The 25,024-nt window shown below is 39.9% G+C and overlaps 1 protein-coding gene across 2 annotated transcripts in view; it reads left to right on the top strand.

Moving 5' to 3' along the window:
- Positions 1-25,024, top strand: part of NRIP1 (nuclear receptor interacting protein 1) — a 73,340-nt gene that overhangs the window by 37,106 nt on the left and 11,210 nt on the right. The window contains exon 3 of one of the 2 annotated variants that reach the window (XM_066340667.1): positions 13,078-13,126. The exons of the other annotated variant lie outside the window; for it this stretch is intronic. The gene's annotated coding sequence lies outside the window, so the exon portion shown is untranslated. The remainder of the gene's footprint in view (positions 1-13,077; positions 13,127-25,024) is intronic. 2 annotated transcript variants of the gene reach the window in all.

The raw sequence follows: 25,024 nt of genomic DNA, 5'->3' as shown, positions 1-25,024 counted from the left end.
TTTGGATGAGCGGTGGTCACTTTTTAATTTCTTCTCATAAAACGTGTCTGATGCCTGCCCCAGCAACCCTCTGCATGTTGCTGACCCTCCTCCTCCTCCTCCTTACCTGCCTGGCCCTAACATGCCCAGCATCCTGCGGTGGGCTCTACAGCTTCCACCTGGGACAAGCATCTTCACAGGGATATCTGTGCGGGGAGCAGAGGCACTGAGCTCCTGTGTGTCCCCGCAGAGTGCTGGGGAAATGGCACTGCCAGCAGCGGGGGAGGCCAGGGGAAAGAGCCCCACTCCGAGGAAATGGTGCCTTATATAATTTGGTTATGAAAGATTTGCTGCAGGTCGAGCCTCTCTGGGTGCGTTCCCGAGCATCCCTCCGGCGATGCCGCCGCCTGCGCGGGAAGGGTTAAGAGGAGACAGCATCCTGTCAAAGACCTTGTTTTTAATTTTGCCTCTCACACTGGCACAGATCCGGCTAAGAGCAGCCCAGATTAGTTCGGGAAAAACCTTTGAAGAGATTTAAGATGTCCTTCAGCCAGTTTGAAGGTTTTTGTCTCGCAAATCCAGTACAAGGGCGCCTGCAGGCATCTCGACCCTTGCTGTGCTGCTGATGCAGCTCAAGGTCACGCTAACCCGCCCTGTGACATTCAACAACACACACACACACAGAAATTATGCGGTGAAACTGTTTCAGCATTCAGCCAACCAACAACTTTCTCAGTTCCTCACTAAAGGAAGAAGTATATTTTTTTTCATTTCTCTTTTTGACTTTTTTTTTTCTTTTTTTTTTCTTTTTTTTTTTTTTTTTTCTTTTTTTGGCTTCGTAGATTTTTGCTGCAGGAAATAATCCAGGATTTCTGGTGTGTGTGATGACAAGGTCATTTCTTAATTAGAACACATGTAAAGAACAAAGCTAAATGGCTTCAAAACAGCTTTGTAGTTGATGGAGAGGATTTAAATTATTTAAAGAGATAGTCACCCAAGTATGATGGAAACTGAATTCTAAACACATTAACTCTTTCAGTACTCTACGGTTTCCATATGGTACTCAAAAGGAAATGTCAAACTTGATGAGCATGATTGCAACTGCTGTTAAATGAGCATTTTTTACATCTATTTATAGTTAATGTTTGATTATCCTGTCTCTTACCAGAGTTTTGTCAGCAAGATTTTTTTTTTTTTTTTTTAATTGTGAAACAGTGATATACTCACTGGCTCTAGAGATCAAGGGATAGCTATAGGAAACTGCTTGTTGGAGATCAGTGTCTTCATTTCTCCTCTGCCTCATATTTTGATGAATGTGTTAGCATAAATATATGTATGCATGTATGAGTACATGTATGAAATATAGTGCAAGTACACAGATATTGTTCAGAGCTGCCTGTGGGAGGAATCTGGACTCTTGTCTTCAGTGCTCAGTGTGGTTGCGAGGCATAAGAACATACTAAAGGTGGATTTGGGATTAGAGAATGAGAAATGAAAGGAGAGAAATGACAAGAAATGGCAATTTCACTTAGTTTGAAATGACTGTGAGCTGGCTGGGAAGAGGAGATGGCATCTTGGAATTTGAATTTTGTTCTTCAGATTTGCTTGTCACTTTGAGTCAAAGCACCTAAATACAAAGGTGTGTTGGTACCACTGTCTCAACCATGGTTTGACGTGACTGTATGTTAATTATTCATACTTTTAATCCTAGTCTCCTATTTTTCTTTTCCTTATTCCTTATCCTGTAACTGCCAGGGGCTGGTAAGGTGACCACCCTTCTGTGGTTTCCTTGGGCATGCAGAGCCCCAGGTAGGCATGGGTATCACTCTCCTGTTAAAAGGATTGACCTGATGCACCAGAGAAGTTGGATTTACTGTGGTCTGTAGGACCTGCCTTTTGGTGCCAGCACATAATAACTTTCCAGCTTGTCTGCTTAATAAAATAATGAGGGCAGAAAAAACACTTTAGTGAGCTGTTCACTAAGAGGAAAAAGGCAAAAAAAAAAAAAAATCATGGAGTAGAAGGTTTGCCTGCAAAGTTCGGGCTCTGTATATGCTCAGAGATGCCACTGCATGATTTGTACTGAAATGTGGAGAAATCAGTCTTCCACTGTCATCAAAAGTCCAAAAGTCTAGCACTTACTCTTGAAGCACTTAAGTCTGAGTTAACTGACATAACATTTACTGGAGGATCTATTTTTTTCTAGCTGTTTTTATTATTGGGGCGGTGTTTGGTTGTTGTTTCTTGGTGTTTGTTTTGTTTTTTTTTCTGGGGTAAATCTTGTTCAGCTGGAACTTGCAGTGCAGTAAATGTCAGATGGAGTGTGCTTACTAGGAAGGGATTGAGTTTTTACTACTAGGAAGGGATCGAGGACCTCCTGAGAAAGGAGGAAACTGCATTTGCCAGTAAAAGAGGGAAGATCGGGTTCTACAACTTCTTTCTTCTTTGGGTTTGTTGGTTTTTTTTTTTTTTTCCTTTCCCTGCACCATCTGGCTGAGGCAAGGCTTGTGAGAAGACGACGACCGAGGGAAACAGGCTCCACACAAGGAAGGCAAGGATAAGACAAAACTGATGTGCTCTGTGAAATCTGTATATTCCTGCCCTTGCCTGGGGTGTGCTGTGCCCTTAATATTATGGGAGACCTAAGCTCACCTGCTAGTAATTTCTAATTTACCGTCCTAATTCATCGATTTGTTATCACTAATTGTACTTCATTTACTTCTGTGTAGTTTCCAGTACCTAAAGGGTTGAAAGGTTGCTGTAATTGGCACCCGCAGCTGCTCTTTCTTTTGACAGGGGATAATTTTGCAGCCTATGCTTTGTGTGACAGCTGCCTAATTGGGCATTCTCCCCTTGTAGCAAGCCTGCCTCCTCCAGCCTCCCTGCTGACAAATGGTGGTGGATTATAGATGAGGACACGCTGACCCGTTCGACCTTGCTGAGGCAGCGGGGAGGGGACTCCTGCTACTTGAGGGAAGCTTTGGGTCATTTAAAGGACAAGGTCACGAGCCAGGTGGGGAAATGACATGATATCACATGACAATAGCCCGATGACACGGTCAGTATGTCAAGGACAAACTCATCAGTATTGATTAACGCCGCCTTTTTTTTTTTTTTTTTTTGCTGGCGTCTCTGCAAAGCCACTGATATTTCAAAAAATGTTTTGCTAGTTTGTCCTACGTCGAGTGTCAGGCATTATTTTGGGGGAGCGTTTTGTGCTGTGTTTTCTTCTCAGTTCAGGTAATGTACAAAAGCAGTGTTGTTAAAAGCGCACCGATAATAATTTGTAGGGTTCATCTTGATGTTTCTGGTAAAATGTCCATCTGGTTGTACTGGAAGGAAAATGCCAGGAAGGATGCATGACAGGGCAGAACTTAAGAGGGGGGGGGGGGGGGGGAAAAATCCCTGCTTTGAAATGTCAGTGTTTTACTTTTAACTCCTTCAAAGGCACATATATGAACCTCTATGAAAACACATGTATTCACATATGTATGGCTGACTGGAATGTGGGAAAAGACTTTATTTAAAGAGAACCAAAGAAAAGTTAAATATAAATTGGATGTTTAAAGAAAAAGTCTTATTTATATCAGCTCAAGGGCGACAGAGTTAAGATAATGCCCTGCCTATTTTAAGAACTAAAACAGTATCCAAGTATGCCAAGCAATAAAAACCTGTGAAGTGTGTTTTCAAAAATGTTGTGAATACAAGTGACAATGTTTTGAGAGCATCTTCATGTTGCATTTCTATGCTAATAAACTTCAAGGTAAATGAACAGCTTGTTTGACATTTGCTATGTTAGACAATAATAAAATGCTTTCTTCTGGAGTAATTAGACTTGATAGATTGATTATGTTAAGAGGTAAAGATAAATATAATCAGAAAGAGAACTCTCTCAGAGGGAGTTAGTGCTTGTTTTTGAACTTTGCCACCGTGGTTCTGGTTTAGCCAGTGCCTGGTGGTGTGTGTCACACACACAGACACACGCACAAACACACGGCGTGGTGTGCACGGAGTTTCTGAGGAGCCAGGAGAGGAGCGTTCACCTCTGAGCTCCCTTCTCCCAGAGATCCGATTTGTTCTGGGAAACTGTTGTGTCTGAACCTCGTCAGTTCACCAGGATGTTGTTTTACTCCCCCGAGGTAAAAAGCCGTCAGTGGTAAAGTGTGATAAATTAGTTCACTCCAGTAGATGCGCGTGCGTGTGAGCGCGTGTTTAATTCTGACCTTGCTGTGCATGTGTTGAGCTGCTCTCCGTGCCCGAGTCAAGCCCGCTGGAGGTTTAATCCTGTGCCCTTGTACACGTATACTTGATTAGTAGTTGTGGTTATCTCAGCAGAAGACATTCTGCCCTCCTCCTTGTATTGGTCGGGACCCAGGCATTGGGGAGTCAAGTCGAAGGAGAAAGAAAAGAGATTTTGCATTAGTATTCTATGAAAGCCTTACTGTCTGCAGAACAAATTGATTGCTACAGTGTACCTGTGCTTGGCACCACTGCTGTGGAAGAAAGGTATGGTTGTAATCTGTTTTATTGTATTACATATTGTGACACTCCAGGAATGTTTAACGTTTCGGCTCGTCTGTGGCACACGCTAGAAGTCTAAGGAAAGAAAAATACGTGAATGAATGAAAAGTGTGCAAGGCTGTCGTGTATCAGCAGCTTTGTTTACTACAGCGAACTAAGTAGCCCCTGCTAATGAGGCAAATTTATGTGCCAATGGCAGCGTAAGGAGATGATTAACTGAATTCTCTGTATTCTATTCAGCTACTCACAGCAGTGTCAGAAGTTGCTGCGTACCTACACAGATAAAATTCTAATTAATGTTTTAAGGGGGGTTGGGTTTAGCTTTTTTGCGAGATGATTAATGTGAAATATACTTGATCGTGGATGTGTTTGCCTCTTTAAATGAAAATGAGTTGGTTTTTTTTCCTAGTTATTAATCTGCTGTGATGGTCCTACGTGTGTGTGTGTGAGGAGGGGAATGTGAGGGGTTTAGGGGAGGTACAAAACCCTGCAAATCTTAGATGTGCTGCTATGATAAACAGCACAAGAACAAAGCTGAGGAAACGTCTTACAGGATTTGGGTCTTCGTATCTCACACACACCCCCCCACCACTCCCCCTTTAGTAATGTGTAAATACTCACCCCTCTCTTAATGGGAAAACTAGGGCTCTTCGTTTCCTTAACCTAGTTGTAGACTTTATATAGTTGATTCTCTGGTTTTACAGATGCTCAGCTGATGTCAGTTTTGTGGGAAGTACGAAGCGCTCCATTAATAAAATCCAGGCTGTTTCACAGAGAGGGTTGTGCTTAGTGCTTCGTTCTTGGCGTCACTGAAATTGTGTCGCTGATTATTTGGATGTTTGCTTGTGGTCACTCCAAAATATCTGAAGTATCTGCTCTTGTCATGCAGACATTCCTGACTAATTAAGTTTAGGACAGGTGGCAGACTCCTCCTGGGCATTTAAATCTGCGTGTAAACCTAATCTAATAACTTGATGAGAAAATGAAAATCCATCCTTCCTGGTGTGTTATCACCATGCACAAGCCACAGAGGTATTTGTGGAATCCTCTCTCTACTCTTTGTCCGGGCAGGTGACAAGTAAATGAGTTGCTTTAAGGAAATGAGGGACTTGGAAAACGGTGTGTGCTGAGCAGCATTTTAATAGTTACTTCTGTCATTGCTGACTTAAGATTAACACTTTATGCATGTGGGGTATATTTATATGGGTGTGTACCCTTGAGCTTCCATTTTACACCTTGCAAAGAGTGTGAATACAGCCTTACACGTGCAAGTTGTTGATCTTGGAGATCCCTTGGCAGCTAAGAAAATTTCTGAAGAACCCCAATGGCTGTTTGAACTCAAATATGATGACAACTTTAGTTGCAACTGATTAGTCAAAATTAATGTATTCAAACCAAATATTTTGTGAATAATCTATTCTTGGCCCAAATTGCGTTTTTTAACACAAACACATGGTGTAACAAAACCAAAAGTTGGTAAAAACAGTTAGACAATTTACACAGCAGATGGGAGGCTCCAGCGACTTCACCGTATTTGACCAGGTTTTGGAAGAGAATTTCAGTAATGCTATAGAAATGGTTAATTACCTCAAAATCTGTATTCATTTTTTGTAGATTTTAACCAGTTAGTGACAGGAGGTTGAGTTCTGAAGAAGGTGTTAGATAAATACAGGGCAATACTGCATTTCAATGCAATTAACTTTTGTTCATAAATAATTCAACCTATGACTTTAAATAAATGATCAGAGGAAAAGAAAATGACATGTGATTAAATCCAAGTCCTTGAAAACATTTTACCAGTCAAGATTGCTGTGACTGCTTTGGGACTTCTTATAATCCCTCTGTTGAGAAGAGCCAGTTCTGAGAGTTGTGGGGGTTTTGTTTAGTTTTGTTTTTTGTCAATCCTCAGTGTATTTTGGAGATATAGGGTAGACTCTTCAGATCACAGTTAAAAGAGGACTGATGATGTGCTATTTCATCATTTTGTCTTGATTTTTCTTAGTGCCATGGAATATATCAGCTTGGGTAGCCTGTGAGTTTCTGAGGTGGTTTTTTTTTTGGTTTGGGTTTTTGTTTTGTTTGGGTTTTTTTAAATGGAAAGTAGAAGGATGTTTGCCGAATTCAAACTTTTATTGCCAACTTAATTGATTGAGCGTAACTGATGACATTAGAATTTTGATGAGAATTTTGGAATACGGTTTGGCCTGGCGTAGACTGGTGTGTTGTAGGGAAGGGTGATGGAAAAGACACCAAATGAGGAAGAAAATCCCAAACCAAACACAACTCCAACCAAATGAATCAGATTTTAAAAACATTTCTTGCTTATATTGGAAGTATGAAGTTGTTTCCAGCATTCACTACCTCTATTACACAGCTTTTCCTCTGGAAATACTAATCCAAGTTTTAAGTAAGAATTGGTGCTTGAGTGTTATTACCAATTTTGGCAGATTTTAGAGATGAATTCCAGATTAGATCTGTTTTTGAAAGGTAGCTGTGCCCTGTTTGAGATTGGGAAATGCTTGTTCTCCATTTTCACCCCTTTTCTTTCTGTTACTGTGCTCTACCATAATAAAGAAGAGAGGAAGTGGAGGTGTTGCATAACTTCCAGTAAATAGATTTTCAGTGCAGATACTGAAGGCAGCCTTAACTTAACCAGTGCTGTCACTACCAGAATCCTGCTCATGCTAAAGGCAGTTGTGTAATTAATGGCCTTGTGTACTGAGCTGAGGCTGCTGCAAAACCTCTGGAGGGAATTATTGTGTCTATTGTGTTGGTTAACTTTCCCTGAAAATACAGTCTGTTGCTGATAGTTTGTTGGGGTGATGGGGGAGGATTTTGTAAGGCCTGATGAAATACTCTCTGGCATCTTTTTCCTGACCACTGGACAAAGCATCTGCAGCAGCAGAGCCAGGTTGAATGGTTGAAATGGAGCGGTTAATAAAAAAAAAAAAAAGATGAATTTTACTTGAGGAGACAAGTGTGGTAAGATAAGAAAATAGAGAGCTGCACTTCAAATTTTCAGTGGGTTTTAAGGGTATTTTTATTGTAAAGCCATATAATGAATTTGAATTTGGTTTTGATACTAGCACCTTACCTAGCAGTGCAACAGTGGTAAATGATCTAGAATAGATGAAAATTATTAGCAATTTTATGTCTAACCTGTTCTCTGGAAGCCATTTATAAAACCTTGTTAAAAAGTACCAAACACCTTTTATTTAGCTTTGTTTGGATCTTTGTTTCTGCAGCATCAACTATAGGTGGCACTGACTATTAGCAATTAGAAGGTTTGGGATGCTTCCCCTCCTCCCAGACTTTGAAAATGGATCAAGTAGTGGCTTAAACATCTCTCACTGTGGCAAAAAGAACAGAGTGTGGCAGGTATCTGTGGGTTCTACAAATGAATAGGTGTGGGAGCCAAGTTATTGACTGAGTTTGGTCAATTTGGAAACTTCCAGCTTTTGAAGGTAGAATTTGAGTTTGTATAAACTCATTGGGAAAAATGCTAATATTGATTACTGAGGGGGAGCAAACTCGTTTCTGCAGGCTTAGTTCTAGTCACTCAGGAGACTGAGCTTGGAATAATTCAGGATTCCAGGGGCTGGGCACCACTGAGCAGTTCAGCACATGCAAAAAAAAAAGCTGTGTGTGTATATTCACTGGCTGCTGCAGCATCAGTTCGTTCACTGCCCTGCTGCTGGCATTTGTTGCTGTGGTTCTGCTGGTGGAACCTGGGATGAATGCACACCTCTGTTCTGGTCTTCCCCAGCTGTGAGCCTATTGCAGCTCAATTAGGCTGCTAAAAGCCAGGTTTTGACAGCTTTCTAAAGCAGGGAATTAAAAATGGGCCTGTTTGGGCAGGAAGTGCTCAGATATGTGTACAGACATCCTGGGCTATGAGAAACCCTTGCTTCGGGATAGAATGGACTTTATTGTACTTGGTTAGGAAAGAGGCTGAAAGTGGATCAGAAGAGCTGCTGCTCTGCAGTGGTCTTTGCAGCTCCAGTCCATGTAATAGTTCTTGCCCAGCTCATTAGGGCTGCATCATCATGTTAGATCCCTGAGAAATGGGGAAAGCTGGTGGAATTATGTTTTTGGTCACAATACCATCGTTGGTGTTTTGTTCAGTACTGATACTGATGTGGTGTTTAGTTGGAGAGAACGTTGTTTCAGCATGTTTAGGCTGAATTAGGCATATTTACTTTGACTGACATACATCTCTACCTGAGGGTGATGGGAGTGCCAGTAATTTGTCTTATTTTGGAAGAGAAAGGCATTTATTTACTGTAGTGTGTAATTCCTACTCCTTTAGTAGTAAGCTCTGTTGTATCCTCAAGTTTAAGGTATCCAATTGTTTAGTTTCACTTGCAAGGGAAAAACCTAAACACGCAGAACACCCATGAACTGTAAAGAGAATATCTTGTAATTCAACTGAAATTCAGAAAAATCTTAATTTGGTATAGATATGGAGTTAATGTGTTACTGAGAAAGCTGCTTAATCTTTCCCTGTCCTCGCTGCTCCTCATGAGTAAGATAACAATATTCCAAAGCTTTGCTGTGGTATGTTCATGGATGTTCCTAAGATGTTCTGTTTTCTTCCAAGATGGAATCTCTTTTTTCCTGCAATTTTGACAGTACCCAGTAGCCTCCATCCAACATGGTTTAGACCCACACAGCGTGTGTAATGAGAGTTCCTGGTGAACAATGGAGGAGTGAAATTACTATGATCAGTCTGTAAATAGCAGCAGCAGTCTAACATCACATATTTAGATGTCAGATTGAAACAGGTCTTTGGTAACTGAAATGCCTCTTACTTGTTTGCTTGTGAATGGGGGTTTTTAATCATCTCAGTTTATGTGTAAGCAATATGCAATTCTGTAGTTCACACAAATCCAAAATAGTTCGGGATTTTATTTCCAGATTCATGAAGTGGATAGATAAGTCTCTGAAAGTCCTTTCTGTGCTTAGGATGTTGCTTTATACTTTATAGCTTGGTGGTGGAGTACATCAAGATTTTTTTTTTTTTTTATTTGCATTGTTATTAAGTTTTTAAATTATGGTTATATGCTTCGTCAGAAAAGCCCCTGATGCTTGGTCAACTTCAAACATTTTCTTCTCAGCTTTTCTACCTGTAGCTGTCATTTTACCAGAGAAAATAATTTCATGGAAGGCTAGTTCAGATGCATGTTTTGTGTAATTTGCAAGTGTGGACACTTGCACATAGTTACAGCTGACAGAGTACAGTCAGTGGTGGAAGAAGTATCTTACCAACAGTTCCCTGCTCCTGCGAGAATTTCTTCTGTTCTCCAAGATTTATGAGGTCACCATGTCAAAGGTTTTTGTAGCATTCAGCTGGTCAGGATGGAGTGCAAGCTAGTTTGAAATTAAAAGTGGCTGGATGAGCTTTACTGTGCAAGAATTAAGCTCATAATCAAATTTGCCAATTATACAAAAAAAAAAAATGTTAATCGGGAGGATTTAGTACCTGAAGTTGCAAAGATTGTGCATACATATCCCTAGCAAGTAGTCTGGGTTTTCTGGATGTGCATTAGAAAGGTTTCATAAATACTATTAGCTTTCTTGTGATTATTATTTGTGAGGAACATGGATTATGCTTGCTCTTGAAAAACATGCACTTGCTTTAAGTAACTTAAGTGAAATGCAAGAATTTGTAGAAAACACGAGAAAGATGTTTTCAGATCTGTTAGCAGAAAGGAGGTTGTTGTTACTCTGTGCTCTTGAATCATTCATGTCTTACCAAGCAGCTGGCAAAAAGAAGTTGCATTCAGTGCCTGCTTTATATCTTACATGTGGAAGTGCATTGCAAGAATGGTTTAAAGCCTGTTAATTTTTCATTTTGGAATCTTGCCCCCGCCCCCATGCCCCCATGTAAGTGAAGCTTTTGGTCTTGAGTGGGGATGGATATACAATAATGTACTGGGTTTTCTCCTTCTTTCCCTCCCTCCTGGTTTTCAGCAGCAGATTAGAGTCAAGATGCTTTAGAGCTTCCAATCCTTCCTCTTGTTTCTTTGGTTAAAATCACAGTAAAAACAGTGTAAACCCCTGAAAATTTTAGACTTTGTATCCATCTGTGTTGTGACAAAAGGCATTGCAGTTCAGTGGAAATACTTCCTACAGCGTGGTAGAGAAATACAGCTGGTGTTTTAGGGACCACACTTATTAGAGTTTCACCTCTGGCTTTATATTTTAGTGAAGCAAATTGATTATAATGTTTTACAGTGTGCAGTATCCAACATTACCCTGTTTCTGCATGTCATTTTTTTTACAGTTCAGGACTGCATGCTGGTCAGGCACCTTGAACAGTCTCACAATCTTTCCTGGCATTGATGTTTACTTCCTCTTTATACCTACTTTTTCTCACATCTTTCCTTTCTGCTTTGTTATCTCTGCATCTCTTCTCAGTCTGCAAGCACTTTGGGGGTTGTAGTCTGAATTTACAGGAATATAAAATGTTTTACAGTAGTAATTATGCCAAATGTCAAGCCCAGACAGACTTGCTCTCATAAACCTGGCAGCATATAAACAAGGCAAGTGGAATTTGTATCCTGGTAGGTTATTCTTGGTCAGCCACAGTGTTCACCTTTCCAAAGTGCTTTCCAAAACCCAGTGCAAGCTCTTGTTTACATGATTTAACAGAGAGATACTGAGGCGACTTTGGAAGCAAGGGTTACATTTTATTCAGTGAGAAAGAATTCAGACTTAGACCCAGTAAATCAAACCACTGTGGTTTCAGGTGGAGAAATTATGTTAAAAAAAAAAATAAAAATGGGAACTTGCACTATTAAGTCTGCTCTTTGGGCTCAGAAGGTTGTTTCATTAAGGCAGGTGGGACAGAAAGCTTCCTTTGTTTCACTGGAGGTTTCTGGATTTAGCTTAGTTTAGCCAGACCTTGGGACGGGTCCTCCTTCAAGCCTTCACCTTCCTCCTCAGAAGTTTCCTCATCCATGTCATTGTTTGTTGTCATGATTAAAAGTAAGTAAATAGTTATGATCTCTCTGAAAAGAAGTATCTCCTTTTTTTTTTTTTTTTTTTTTTTCCCCCAGGAGCAGTATTTTTTTCACTCCCTGGTCTTTCTTGCCTCTGTGCCCTCTGAAGTGAAAGCAGATTTCATCAGGATAGGGATATTGTCATTGCACCAGCTGGAGAAGTGAAAGAGCTTTCACTAGGCTTTTAAAAGTAGCAGCTCAAGAGAAGGGGAACCCTTTGATGCTATATTTTAGCCCCTCTACATTATATTTTAGGCCTTTTTGTACCCTTTTCTTCCTATCATTAGTCTTTGTGTTCTGTTGATCTTTTAGGGTATATCATTCTTTTTTTTTTTTTCTTCCAATCATATGTAGTAAAAGAAAGGTATTGGGTGAAAACTGTTATTACAGGAGCACGTATTGTTGGGCTGCAAAACCAATAAATGCATTTTTTCTTCTATAAGAGGAAGAGAAAACATACTTATTTTGGAGGCCAGTGTTGCTCTAGGGCTTCATTTAATTGCTGTCCAGCTGAACTTGTCAGCATCTCACAGGTGCAGATGTATTTATTTTAAACTTCATATAGACTATGAGGGAAAGGGAACAAACAAGTCTGTGAGGAAAGGCAAGCAACATATATCATTAGTGTTTTGGCTTGTGGTCTTGCAGGAGGTATTTTGGTGGATTTAGATTAATTTTTGCTCTGGTAATTTACTGCTGGAGGAGAGGAATAAAGAGCCTCCAGAGTGTAGATGATCTTCGCCTGGGGAGCAGTGCAGAAGGGTAATGGAATTTCCTGTGTGAGAGGTGGCTGAGTATTACAGCAAAAAAACGAGTGTTTGTGGAAACAAAAGGGTAAGGAAAAAGGACACAATAAGTGGTTAGGTTATGTGGATAGAAATGGAAGTTATTAATGTCCACAGAGCTCAGATGAGAAATTCTAAACTTAATCTAGAACAAGAGAAAAAACAGTTGAAAAGTTGAAGGGAAGGGTTATATGAGCAGAGTGTCTTCAGGGGAAAGATTACAATAACATCTGTGCTTTGTGTAGTGTGGAATGGTCTTTGTGTTTTGTTAATGCTACACGAGTGTGGGCTGTGGAAGTGGGGAACTGAGGGAAGATTGAATGAGTGTAATGATGATAATAGCAGGAGAAAATGAGTAAGATTTTAGAGAAGCAGAATGCAGTGCCATGGGTGTGTTATGCATTCTTGGCTTTTTTTAGTCATGGTGGGTAAATGGATAGTGTGAGTGTCAGAATAAAGATAATCTCCTGATGACAGCTTTTTTTCACAAAGTGTAGTATTAACCAGGCAAGGAGAGCTATCCCCTCTCTCCTGGCAGGTTACTTTTACCAGCTTGCTCAGCTCAGTTTCATCTGTCAAGTTCTGATTCTCTCACAAATCAACCACAGGTATAACCAGAACTGGGGGAAAACTTTATATTAATCCATTGATACCTTGTTAAGGAGTAAGACAAGTTTCCCTTTTGTGAGCTGATACTGAATGAACAGAACAACTTACCTGTTACTGTAGAAATATATTTTCCACCATAAGTTTCTGCATCCTGATTAAAATGTATTTATTTTTGGCAGGGAGGAGTGACAACCAGATTCAGAAAGATCCTGCATTGACATTTGAAAGGTACGAGTTTCTGCCCTAAACTTAAAAAGTTTATGAACCTGTATTTTTTTTCTCATCCCAGATGTGGAGTGATAACTTTCTCATTCACACTAGCTTTGGTCCTTATCCCTCCTAGGAATTCCCAGTCAGAAGATGGTTCATTTCACATCCCTTTGTAGTCCTGATCTCATTCTCCTGAGATTGCTAACTAGGGTGCCCAGGTAACAATATGCTCAATTTCCTGAGAAGCTGAAGACACGCTCACCTGCCCACCAGAACTTCTGGCTTTTTCTCATCAAATGGATTTTAAATTGTATGCTTTTAAGAGCATGAAGTCCCTTCAAGAAGATGTTTTGAGTTGTGGGGTTTTTTATGGGCTTTTTTGCCTTCTGTTATTCCTTTGTTGCCCTCTTGGGCTTGTACCTCCCTTTCCAATATGAATTGCTTCAGCATTTATTTGGTATTTGGGAGTTGTTTGTGATTCTGTAAGATTCTGCAGGTACTCACAAGTCTTAACTGCTGTTGAATGAAATCACATGAATGTGATTATTTGCGTTCTTTAGGTCTCACTGATGAAAATGAGCAACAGAATTTGAACAAAGCCATCCTTTAGCAAGATTATGTATAGACTGAAAAAGAGAAGAAACCAAACAAAGTGGTTTGGTAATAATGCAGGCAGTGGAACTTACCTTCAGGTTATCGACATAGCCTTACTATATATTGATTTAGAAAACAACACTGGAGTTACTTATTGATGTTACATGGAGCTGGGAAATGACTCTTCCAGTTCCATCAAGGAATGATGGCTCTATGTAACACAAAGAACATGGGTTGGCACCTGTCAGCCATATCCAAATCTCTGTTATGGCAGGGTACACTGGAAATAATACAGAGCCTGATCAGTAGAGTTGAGGTTATAGATAATAACTATCAGATAATGACTTCATACTGCATCATACATGGCTTGAGCTACTTCGGTGCAGTTTGACCTGTTTATTTGCTAGATTTTTGACTTTCAGGTCTTTCGTTATGACAATTTCCCCCACTCTCACCACATTCTTTCAGTAATCATTAAGTGACTAGATCAAAACTGTAATTCCGAGATGTTTCCCCCAAAGCTGAGACAAGATTTACAGAGAGAAATTCACTACCTACCCCTCGCTGCCTTTCAGTGTTACCAGTGGTATTTGATGATGAATGGATATCAGACTTCCAGCATGTAGAAAACCAAATCACCTGCAATGGTTACTGTGTGTTGGACAACTTGAGCAATGGGACCACTGGAGTCACTGATGTTGCACATCTTGGAAGTCCTCTGCTGCCTGACCGGAATCTGATCCTGTACTAAATGCTAAAAGAATATGGAAGCTTTCAATATAAACTAGTTTGCTTTTAGTAGTTGTGATGCTTAAGCTGGTGATGTGTTATTGGGTTTTAGCATGGTAGATACCCCATATGTCTGTGACTTTAATATGTGTTGCATCATTTAGATTCCTCTCTCATGCATGTGTGCATAACCTTGCCACTATTTTCTTGTCCCATTAAATTCATAGGTGTACTTACGTCAGGGAAAATAAGTAAGTAGAAAGGAAGTACAAAGTTCAAGAAGTTACTACTAAACTCATCAATACAGTGTTTTAAGATTTTTAAGAAACTTACTTTGACGTTTCACACGTGTAAATATAACCGTGGACAATATTTTTTTCTAAAAAAGTAGTAAAAATTGTACCTTTACAGAATTGGGCATTGATAGCCATCCAGTCCTTCAACATTAACCCATTGTTGTGGACTGTTGTTGAGTATTAAATTGACCAGAAGTACTTTGTGCTAGCTGTCATCCTTACTGTCATTGCTGTATTGGCTGGTTGGTTACTTCTGTATGTCATTACCCCCTTCTGAAAGACAGTACCCATAAAGTGCTTTACATTTGGGTCACTGTGTGGAAAGATGCCTGTTCCAGCACTCCAAAGAGGAATGGATAAGAACTGGGTTTAGATATTTTCTGCATGGTGTCCCAGCCAAAACCCCCCTGGCTGCTGATAGCAGCTTGCACATCTCTGCTGCTTGAAAAGTGGGGAATTGGATCCAAAGTTCAAAACTTTGTTCAAAAGCAAGAACCCTCTTGCTTCTGCAGGTTATGTGTGTAAAGAGTGTGAGCTTGTATTTAACAGGGAAAAAACCCCAAACCCACAACTGCTGCTGATTTGTTTTTATCAAAGGTTTGGTTGTGAAGATTAAAGAGGGTTTTTATAGTATAAGCTTGAGAGAAGACTTGCTATGGCACTGAATGAAGTTATTTACTGTAATACAGCTCAGTTAAAGCAAAAGCTTTTTCACACGTTTGAGTTTTCATGCTTTTGTAAACTTAAAAGAGCTATATGATTCCAAATATACTTGCTTTAGGGTTTCATGTGTCGGGCAGCTGCACTGCTAACAAGCTGATGTGTTTCCTAGAACGTTTTTAGTTGTGAAATGTCCTATATACACATTTTCATGTGTGCTTGGTGCTCAGAGTAAACTGCTGATTTGTGGATGTGGAAGGAACTTCTGCTGGTTTGTTGTAATCATTGCCTGATTTACTTTTTGTTATTTTTCTCTTTCTGATTCTTCAGTGCAGTAAGAAGCTTTATCAGCTTTTCACAAAGTAGAAAGGATAGAAATTCCACTTGGAAAAAAAATAAAAATTAACCAACCTCCCCTTTTCTCTCATTTTACTGAAGGGGCTTACAAAAGGGGGACTGAGGAAGAGCAGAATTGTATTGACCTGAGATGTATAACTTAAATCAATTTTATCTTAAACCAGTGACTGTTTTAAGATCAGATGAATCACTATCAGAGTTACAAGCACCTATACCACAGTGCTGAGAAGCTGGCATCCTTGGCTTTAGGAGTGATTTGTATCTGGCCCTAGTAGCTCAGGCAACACTATAACTTCAAAGGGTGACAGCCTAATTCTTGTGAAGGATATTTTCAAAAAGGAGACAAGTTTTTAAACCCTTTTTTCCCCCCATCTTTCTTTCATTTGAAGCCTTTTCATTAGTAGGTGAGACAATCCAGTCATCCAGGTAGAGAGATGCAAATACACTACCTCTGCAAAAATGGAGGGAAGTCAGTAAAGAAATGTTAAATAGCTGAAACAAGGCCTAGGAGCACATGTGATGGCATGAAGGTTTAACTGGCAGTGTCCAAGATGCCCAAATACTAGTGAGCTGTGCAGGTCACCCCAAATGGGTTCCAACAAAAGCTGTAATACTAACACAAGCAGTCCTATTTATAGACATGTCTCTGTTTAAATACAAATTACTCCGAGTAGTGCTGGTGTTAAAAGGGGGGGGTTAAGAATTAAGAATACAAACCACACTACTCTTTGGTTTACTACCTTCTCCTGTGAGCATCTAAACTTTGTGGCAGCAGTGCAGCTTTGCATGCCCTTGTGTCACCCAAGACACCTCTTCCTCATGTTTAGGCAGCAGAAGGGGACGTGTGGCAGACGTGACCTGTAAGCCAAATCCTCTCCTGCCTGTGTTCAAAGCTTTGAGAATGTATCTGTGCGTGGATGGATGGATGGATAGATCAGCAAATGACTTTCATTGCTGACTATTTTCAGCAGCTGGCTTTTAATGAGTCTTTCAACTGTTGCTCCTGTGTTTAATCTGCTCACTTACTCAGCGTTCAGCATTAGAGGAGCTTTCTAGGAGGTAAATGTTGTCCTGATTACAGAAGAGGTTAGTTTGATTGTGTTCTGCACAGACCTTGAGGGTTTTTTTTATTTTTTTTATTTTGTTAATTGAGAAATATATGCTGTGCACACAGATAATTAGGATAAATAAGCAAGTGTTGTGCTTGGAAGTGCACATCCAAATATGCAATTGTTATATTAAGATAAGTGTCTTGGATTGATCCAAGTTAAAACCTGTGGTCCTGACCCTTTAGCACTGGTCTTGCTATGTGTTTGAGTGGGTTTTCTTTTTAGATTTGTAATTTAATGTATATTAGCAGTGGCTGAATAGACTGAAAAGGATGGCAAAAAGTGTCTTTCATTTCTTTTTCATTTAACATAAAAGCTTTTCCTTAGTTTATTTGCTATGCTGCCTGATAGCTCGTACAAAAATAAATAAGGACAGAGTAGCTACTCTTAAATATAGAGAATACTTAAAACTTGTAATGTATCAATGTGAAGAAAATGAAGTGTAGTGGTATTTCTGGTAAGTGTACTGAAAAAAGGCTAGATCCAGGAGCTTTGATCAAATGCCAGCTCTTACATCAGTCCTCTTTGTAATCTTTCTTGCTGATCTGTGACCTTGACCTTGTGTTTGTGTTTGTATGTCAAATCTATTTTAGGGATGAACAAAATAAGTTCAGTTTAATAGGATTTATACTCTAGCTTCACAGGATACCTTAATAAAATATAAAAAATTAAAATATTTGGGTCAGGTAAATTTTCAGTCATCTTTTAAGATTTCAGTGGGTTTGAAGACATGGACTTTGTTGTTGTTCTTTTAGGAGATGCTTCTTGCAAAGACATCTTTAACTCACCAGTAAACTCTTCTAAAGTCAGCATGGGCCTTCTGTCTGGAGGTGGGGTTTTCTCTTCAAGCATCTTACCAGTGGCTGTGCTTTTTTTTTGGCACTGATTGAGGTTCAGCAGTGAAAGTAGTCCCTACTCTTTGTCCTTCCTCGTGCCACTCGTAGTCCCCTCTGCCCACAGGAGAACTGCACAGCAGATTCTTGGCAGCATCTTTGGGCTGTGACAAGGTCCTCAGTCTGGCTTGCCTTATAGGATCTTTGTGCCACGTGTATCCAGCAGGTTCTTGGGCACAACCCTTGTTTTTAAACAAGTGCAAACAGGGCAGCAGAATTGATTGGTGTAACACTGGCACTTTGGGCATATGGCCTCATAAAGCCTTAGTGAGGCTGTTGGTTTCACAGGCATTGTGAAATAGGGGCTCAAATTGGCTAATAGTTATATGCAAGTATGGAGTAATAGATTTATTTTTCACAGCTCTTTTATTTCTGGGGCAATGTTTTATGTAGAAAATCACATGCTTTCTTCAAAAATCAGTCACACATCTGTGTTAGTTCGTTTCATACTTTTTAATTTGGAATCAGCACCTGTTTTTACTGTTGATAGTAATGGAACAAGCAATAATAATAATAAATAACTTTATTTTTTTGCTATTGCAGTTTTGTCCATTAAGAACTCATTAAAAACAGATCTAAAATGTTTCCTTTCCACAGATTTGTGATGGCATATTGTCTTCTTCAAATACATGGCACCATTATCAGCATAAGTTTTGAGAAATTATTTCCAAGTATAGTTGCTTTGAATTACAGTGAATCATACCTAAGCACTTCCCTTTACCAGCTCTCCATTGTTTTTGCCATGCCTTTGTGGCAGTAAATACTATTTTCACTGGTTTGGAGTTAAGTTTGTATTTTAATTGCTCTGATTTGACTCATGGCTAGGGGTGAGGTGCAGTCCTGTTCTTTGTGTGAGGGTCAGATGATTATCTCTGTATAAATCTATATGACTTTGAGGCCTTTCAGTATTTTACTTAGGTATTTATGTTGTGAATGTTTTTAGATCAACTCTGGCATCGTGATAGGGACTTTTTGTCCTTTTGTCTTTACAGGATGTTATGAGCCTCTTCTCCCAAGGTTTCACTAAAGCTGGTTCTTATGTTTTATCTTGAATTTCATTTGGCTTTATTGCTGTTTTGGAGAGGAAAAAAAATTCTAATTTTTTATTTGAATTGAGCTACTACAGACCATCTTGCTATTGCAAGTTTTTCTTTTCCAACTGAAATGTAGGTTTATGAGCCTTTTCTGTGTCCACAACCTTTGTAAACATCACACAATGAAATCTCCTATTACAACAGAAGCTGTAGTGTCCCCTCCACTCACTTAGAGACCCAGATGGTTTGTGGTTTTTTTTAACACAGATTTATGGGAGTTTTTACATGTAGTTGAATGCTGTGTGACTGTGATCCTGTATTTCACCTTGCCTGGAATTCCTGTGTATTTGTGTTCAGTTAGCTGAAACCTATTCTATTGTGAAGTCTAAAAAGTGGCTTTTATTCATAACCATGAGATGCTTGGTCCCAAGTGAAACACAGCTATTACTGCCAATAAAATACTGTGCATGACTTTTTAGTCCTTTGTTGCACTTTGACATCTGAAACCAATTCTTGGTTAAAATAACATAAAGTGACTTAACATATACCAAACCATTTAACACAGTTATTCCAAGAAATACATAATTTTAGTGCACTGCTATCAATAAATGCCTGTACCTTGAGATCCCTCCAACAAGCAGAAAGTCAGAGTTGTGTGGAAATGCATTATCTGCGTGCATTGATCATAACTCAGAAGCATGATTGCCCAGGAGAGGACATTGATTTCTTCACTGTATATTAATCACATTTCATTCTTGGGGAGTTGAGGTGGAGTTAAATGCATAATCAGTGATTTGGTTTTGTAGGTGTCAGAGGGAATGGAACTCTGCTTGAGTTTCCTTTTAATTGCTTATTTATAGGCAAGTGGTTTACCAAACATTGGAAAGGTGCATCCTCTGTTCATTCTGTTGTATATTGTCCTCCTCTGTTGTGAAAGCAAGTCTTTGTATAGATTTTTGTATGTTTTTTGCTCTTGGTCTCTTGAATAAGAAGACTCAATTAACCAAAAGTGTCTCTGCTCACTGTATTTCTGAGCTTGGATGACCCTTTCCCACATCAGTTGAGATTCAGTGATACAGGCTATTTCTGGATCCTTGTCCCTAATGGATGTGTAGTGGGGGTGTAGTTTCTCTGCATTATCTTTTCCTTTCTGCCCTTTCTGCCTTCAGCAGCAGAAGACCATTGAGCAGTGACTGATGGGACAGGCTTAGGTGCCAAATACTTTCTTCCTTCACGGGTGGTGTTTGTAAGTTGAATGTCTGTTCTTCCTCATTCCTTACGATTAGCAAAGACTTGGCAGAGAGCGTGTTCCTAAGTTCATGCCTAGAGTGTTAGCAGACCATAATCACCAAGTGAACTTGAAGATGTCCTTTCAGTACCATTAGAGAACAAAATATAAATATTCCTCCAGCAGTATGTGTAAGAACAAATATATGTGCGTGAGTCTGGGTAAGGAACTGACTGAAATGTCTGTGAAACACCAGGTGAATTGTAAGTTACACAAACGGCAATTCTGCATCTGCAAAAGGGGGTATTCTGCATCTAGGAATGATTATTTCTGTGGTGCTCTGTTCTTGTACTTGTTAGAATAAGAAATGCTTATTTAAGGTAGGCTGTGAGCTATTGTTTGAGGAGCGTCACAGCACGAAAAGTGGCCACACGTGTTTCATCTCTGAACTTTGCACAACTTTCCAGCAGGAGGTTTTGACGTGGAGGCCAGATTTGGATTAAGCTGTGTATGGTGCTTAAGTGTACTTGTAAACCTTGGAGAGCTGCTACTAAGGCTTTCACAAACTCAGCTTTCATGGCAATTGTCTGCTTCCCATTTGCTCCTTCCCATGTACTTCTTCTCTTCTGGAGGTTTCATTGGGCTTGGGATGATGTTGGAGGAGGGATTTTTTTATTATTATTATTATTATTATTCTCAGGGTTTTGGTTGGTTGGTTTGGCTTTTTGTTAGGGCTTCTTTTTTTTTTCTTTTTTTTTTTTTTTCTTTCTTATTTTCAATTTTTCTCACTCCTTAGTGGTAGCTTTATGAAGTCAGGTACAAAAATACAAGTCACATGTAACTTAAGGAGAAATATCTGCCTGTGGCCTTTCGCAATCTGGAAGATGTGGCTGGGATGGGTTGAATGCCAGCATTGGATGAGTCTCGGCGTAGCCAACACTGAGTAGTGTTCTCAACACTTCTGTAGTGCTCAGGATTTGGTTTTTCCACGTGGCAATGCTGTGCCACACAGTGTCTCTCCTGGCAGGGTGTGCAGCCTCCCTCTGCATGGGTATGGAAATCTCCCTGACATTTCTACACCTCATTTCAGCACACACTGGACATGTTGTGTTCCCCCTTGGTATAAATTACGTGCCATCCCAAAGCTCCTCGTCGTTGTCATGGGGTGGGATTCCGTGGTCTGAGTGAGTCAGAGATTCCCGGACTGGAGAATCCCATGTGAAATCTGAGGAGTGGAAGGGACACTTGAGATGAGGTGGCTGAATCCCCCTTTCCACACCCCAGATGGAATGTGTAGGAATAGCCTCCCCTTCCTTATGTGCCTCTGGCACCGCTATTAGCAACAACAGTCATCAGCATTTACATTTTAGCGCTTTCTGAAAAGCTGAAATAAATCTAAATATTCTCTACCACGAGAAGAGTCGGGTTTTTTCCTTCCCCACTCAGCTGTTGGTTCACTAACATTTCAGTCCAGTGATCTGTCAGGGTTTATTCTCCGAGGAAGGACTGTGTCTTGTGCCTGCTGTGCTCTTGGCTCTATTTCTATCGATTTTATGTGACTTAAAGACTCCTCAGTTACTCGGGGTTTGCGTGCTTTCGTAAAACGGTAGATTTCGCATCATTTTGAGCTGTTTCTTCATCTGTTATGGGAATAGGTTTGCTCTAGTATTTTTCAAAATCCCGTGAGTGAAACTGCTAAAATACTCAGGTGTTGATCAGGCTGCTTGGGGTCATTTTTACACATCCCGTGTCACCTCTGCTCCATCCCCACACTGAATTAAACGCCTCTTGCTCTTGTCTAAACCTTAAAGTGTCGTGTCGGGGCTGCATTTGGCAGCACACAGCTTATAACAAAACAACGGGGGGGAAAAAAAAGGCTTTTCCATTCCTCTGCTCGTGAAGCCGTGGCTGTTTGCTAATCCTGCGTTATCCAAGGGGACCTTTCCTTGGTGTGCTCCGTGCCAGCCGGAGGGAACAGCCCCGGGATGGGCAATGCCAGCCCTGGTGGGGCCAGAACCTTGGCAGAATTCCTGGCAGCGGCAGGATTCCTCATGTGCCCTCTCCTGACTGAGCTGTCAGAAGGATAGGCTATCCTTGCCACGTCTAAAATGTCTTCTGGAGTCAGTCAGCAGGCCGAGGAGGAGTGGATAATGTGCCAAGCTCCTGGGAAGAAGCTTGTTTTTGCTTTCTCAGACTGATACCCTACACTTGTAGGAGAGGAGGCTGATTTATTTTATTTAAATGAATTAGTTGTAAAGAGAGACTTCTGGATTCCCAAGTTCTTTTTGAGTGCAGCTGTGGGAGAATTCACCCGCTTATTGCTGAGTTTTGCTCCCCCATATGATAATTTTCTGCCTTTTTTTTTTCCTTTTTTTTCCTAAGTTACATTTGTAAAGGGAACCTTCAAAATGTCTTGGATGCGTGAATCAAAACTGTGAAGAGGTCTCAGCTGCTCCATTCATCTGAACAGATTTCTGACACAAATATTCGGAAAGCAAAGCACTTAAATACTTGATTCTCTTAAAGCATGTGCTTAAGAACCACTGAAGTACCTGCTCGTTTGTGCAGCTCTGTGCATTTGGTGCCAGGTTGTTGTTCAGGGCTGTTTCCCTGCTCAAAACCTTTGCAGAAAGAGCCAACTAAAAGACTGAAGTGCTTTTACCAGCACTCTGCAAACATCCTTCCTGCAGAAATCAAAGGTGTGCAAGTTGAGCTTAATAACAAAATAAATCTGGAACAGCAAGTCTCATTTCCCCCACTCGTTCTTGGTTTGCTGCAGGATTCTGCTGCAATTCCCAGTGCATCTAGGAATTTTGGTTTTGAGATCCAAATTTCATTGTGTGCTTCAACATTTCACTGCAGGCAGCCATAAGGATGGGCAATCACTTGAAATCCTGTGGTTTAGGTACTACTCAGTGCTGGTGCTGGAGCTGCTGAGTAACACACAGCCTTTAATATATTTATCCACAATTATCCTTCTGAAGTTTCCATCTATTATTACTCCATCTGGGAAAACAGGGTACAGAGAAGTAAAACCAGAAGTCAGACAGCCTGTCTGCAGCACAGTGAGTAATTGGACCCCTGAATCCCAAGCTGCCACTGTAATCACTGTACTGCATTCCTCAAATCTGTAATAATTAAAATGACAGTCTGAGCCATTGGCTGATGTGGTGGGCTGGAGCCTTTACACTTGGGAATATGAGAATGGGAAGCTAGTAAGAGACTTTTTCTGGCACTTCCAGTAGTAGCTAAGCATTAGAACACCAAATTTATTAAATAACTGAAGATTTTTATTTCACAGACCAGTTTTATATTAGCTTTACAAATGCATGTTTTGATTCATCTCAACTTAAAAATGGAACATAAAATTGCTGCAGGAGTTTAATCGTCATGAGAGAACTCTGAAATGTAGTTAATAAAAATGTTTTATCTGTGTGAACATATACTAGTCTCAACCTCTATTAATCATTCTAACAATGTGCATGAGTTTGGGTAATGTGTCTTCTAATAAATGTTCATGTGGGCAATCTGCTAGCCATTGCCAGTTTCCTAAATGAATACTTTAATGATTTCTCTAAGATTTTTTTTCCCTGTGATCTTGAATTGAGACTGCAGAAGACGACACTGTGATAATACCAAGTGTTTTTTAAATTATCCAATAGGTTATGTAACCTTGGTACTCAAATAATGCTAGTCTAGTGTTGTTAATTTACTGTGGGTCTCTGTGCCATTTAGCAAAAGGACTCAGCTGGAAATGCTAGTTTGGAGTGTTGGAGAAATGTCTTAGAAATGTGATTTTGCTAGTTCAATTGTGAACTGTCTGTAATTTCTTAAAGAGCAGTAACTGCCTGTTGCAGTGATACTGGGTGAGCTAAAAGTCTGCTCTTTATTTAGAGTCTCCACTTAGGTTTTACAGTTGAGATTTTCATTCATTCAAAGAATTCCTTAAAAATCAAAAAACAAATATTCAGGGGCTAAAACCAATTGGTTCTGTTGCGCTTTAAATTATTAGAAGCTGTTCTCAGATTTCATTCTCTTTTGCAGCACTAATGTTTTATGGTAAGCAAAGGATCTTAAAGTTTGTTGTTAGTATTCCTTTAAAATCTTTGTGGTGGATAAATATATTTGTAGTTTGCAAACAAAGAAAAACTAATAACTGCAAAAGGGGAATTCATATTTTGGACGTACACAGTTCAGTGAACGTTTTAATATTCCTGGATTTTCCCTGTACTGCCTAAAGTTTCTCCTTAGGCACAGTGTAAAAGGCTGGAGAGGTGATTTCTTGTGGGATGCTTCACTTGGGGAGTGTCTCACCAGGTTACAGCACATGTGCTGTGGATTCTGCTGCTGCTTTAATTTGGTCCAGGTAACCATGGCTTAATGAGCTGGAATCAGTGGGTGCTTCTGGAGGCTCTGCACAGCAATTGGGTTGTTTATTTCTCATGGTACAGAAGCCTGGGAGAAGAGAGTAGAAGTGACCAAAAAAAAAAAAAAAGTGCATTTAGAGTAGTTGTGGTCAGGAAAGCACATTTACTTAGCAATTTATTTTGTCATAGTAATTAAATATGCTATTTAGGTCCAGAGATTCGTAGATCTGAGCAGTTGCTTCAGCCCTTACTGGGAAATAAGAAATCTGTTGCTGTATGACTTCTCCTTTCTCTTTCTTCTGCCTTTTCTTTTAACTCTGTCTGTATTTAGAAAGTAGCTGAATGGTTGCCTTAGTGTCCTGCTGAACATTAATTTCCAAAGCTGTTTTGGATTTGCCATGACTACACCTCAGATAGACATTGTCATGTGAGATTTTAACACTGGAATACCTGTTACACCATTAGATCAAAAGAGGCTTTTTAAAAGGATTGCTGATGTCCTGTTTTAATGTGTTAAGTGCTTTCCAGATTTCATTCTCCTTAAAGAAGCTTCTTTGCAACAATCCGATTTCGTTAAACTTACTCATTTTAGTATTTCCCTAGCAGTGGGTAATTAAAATGAAATAAAAATTGGAAAGGTGGCAAAACA

This window comes from Sylvia atricapilla, chromosome 2, assembly GCF_009819655.1.
Source record: "Sylvia atricapilla isolate bSylAtr1 chromosome 2, bSylAtr1.pri, whole genome shotgun sequence".
Taxonomy (NCBI): domain Eukaryota; kingdom Metazoa; phylum Chordata; class Aves; order Passeriformes; family Sylviidae; genus Sylvia; species Sylvia atricapilla.
The sequence above is the reverse complement of the archived record's forward strand: the minus strand, read 5'-3'. Positions and strand labels throughout refer to the sequence as shown.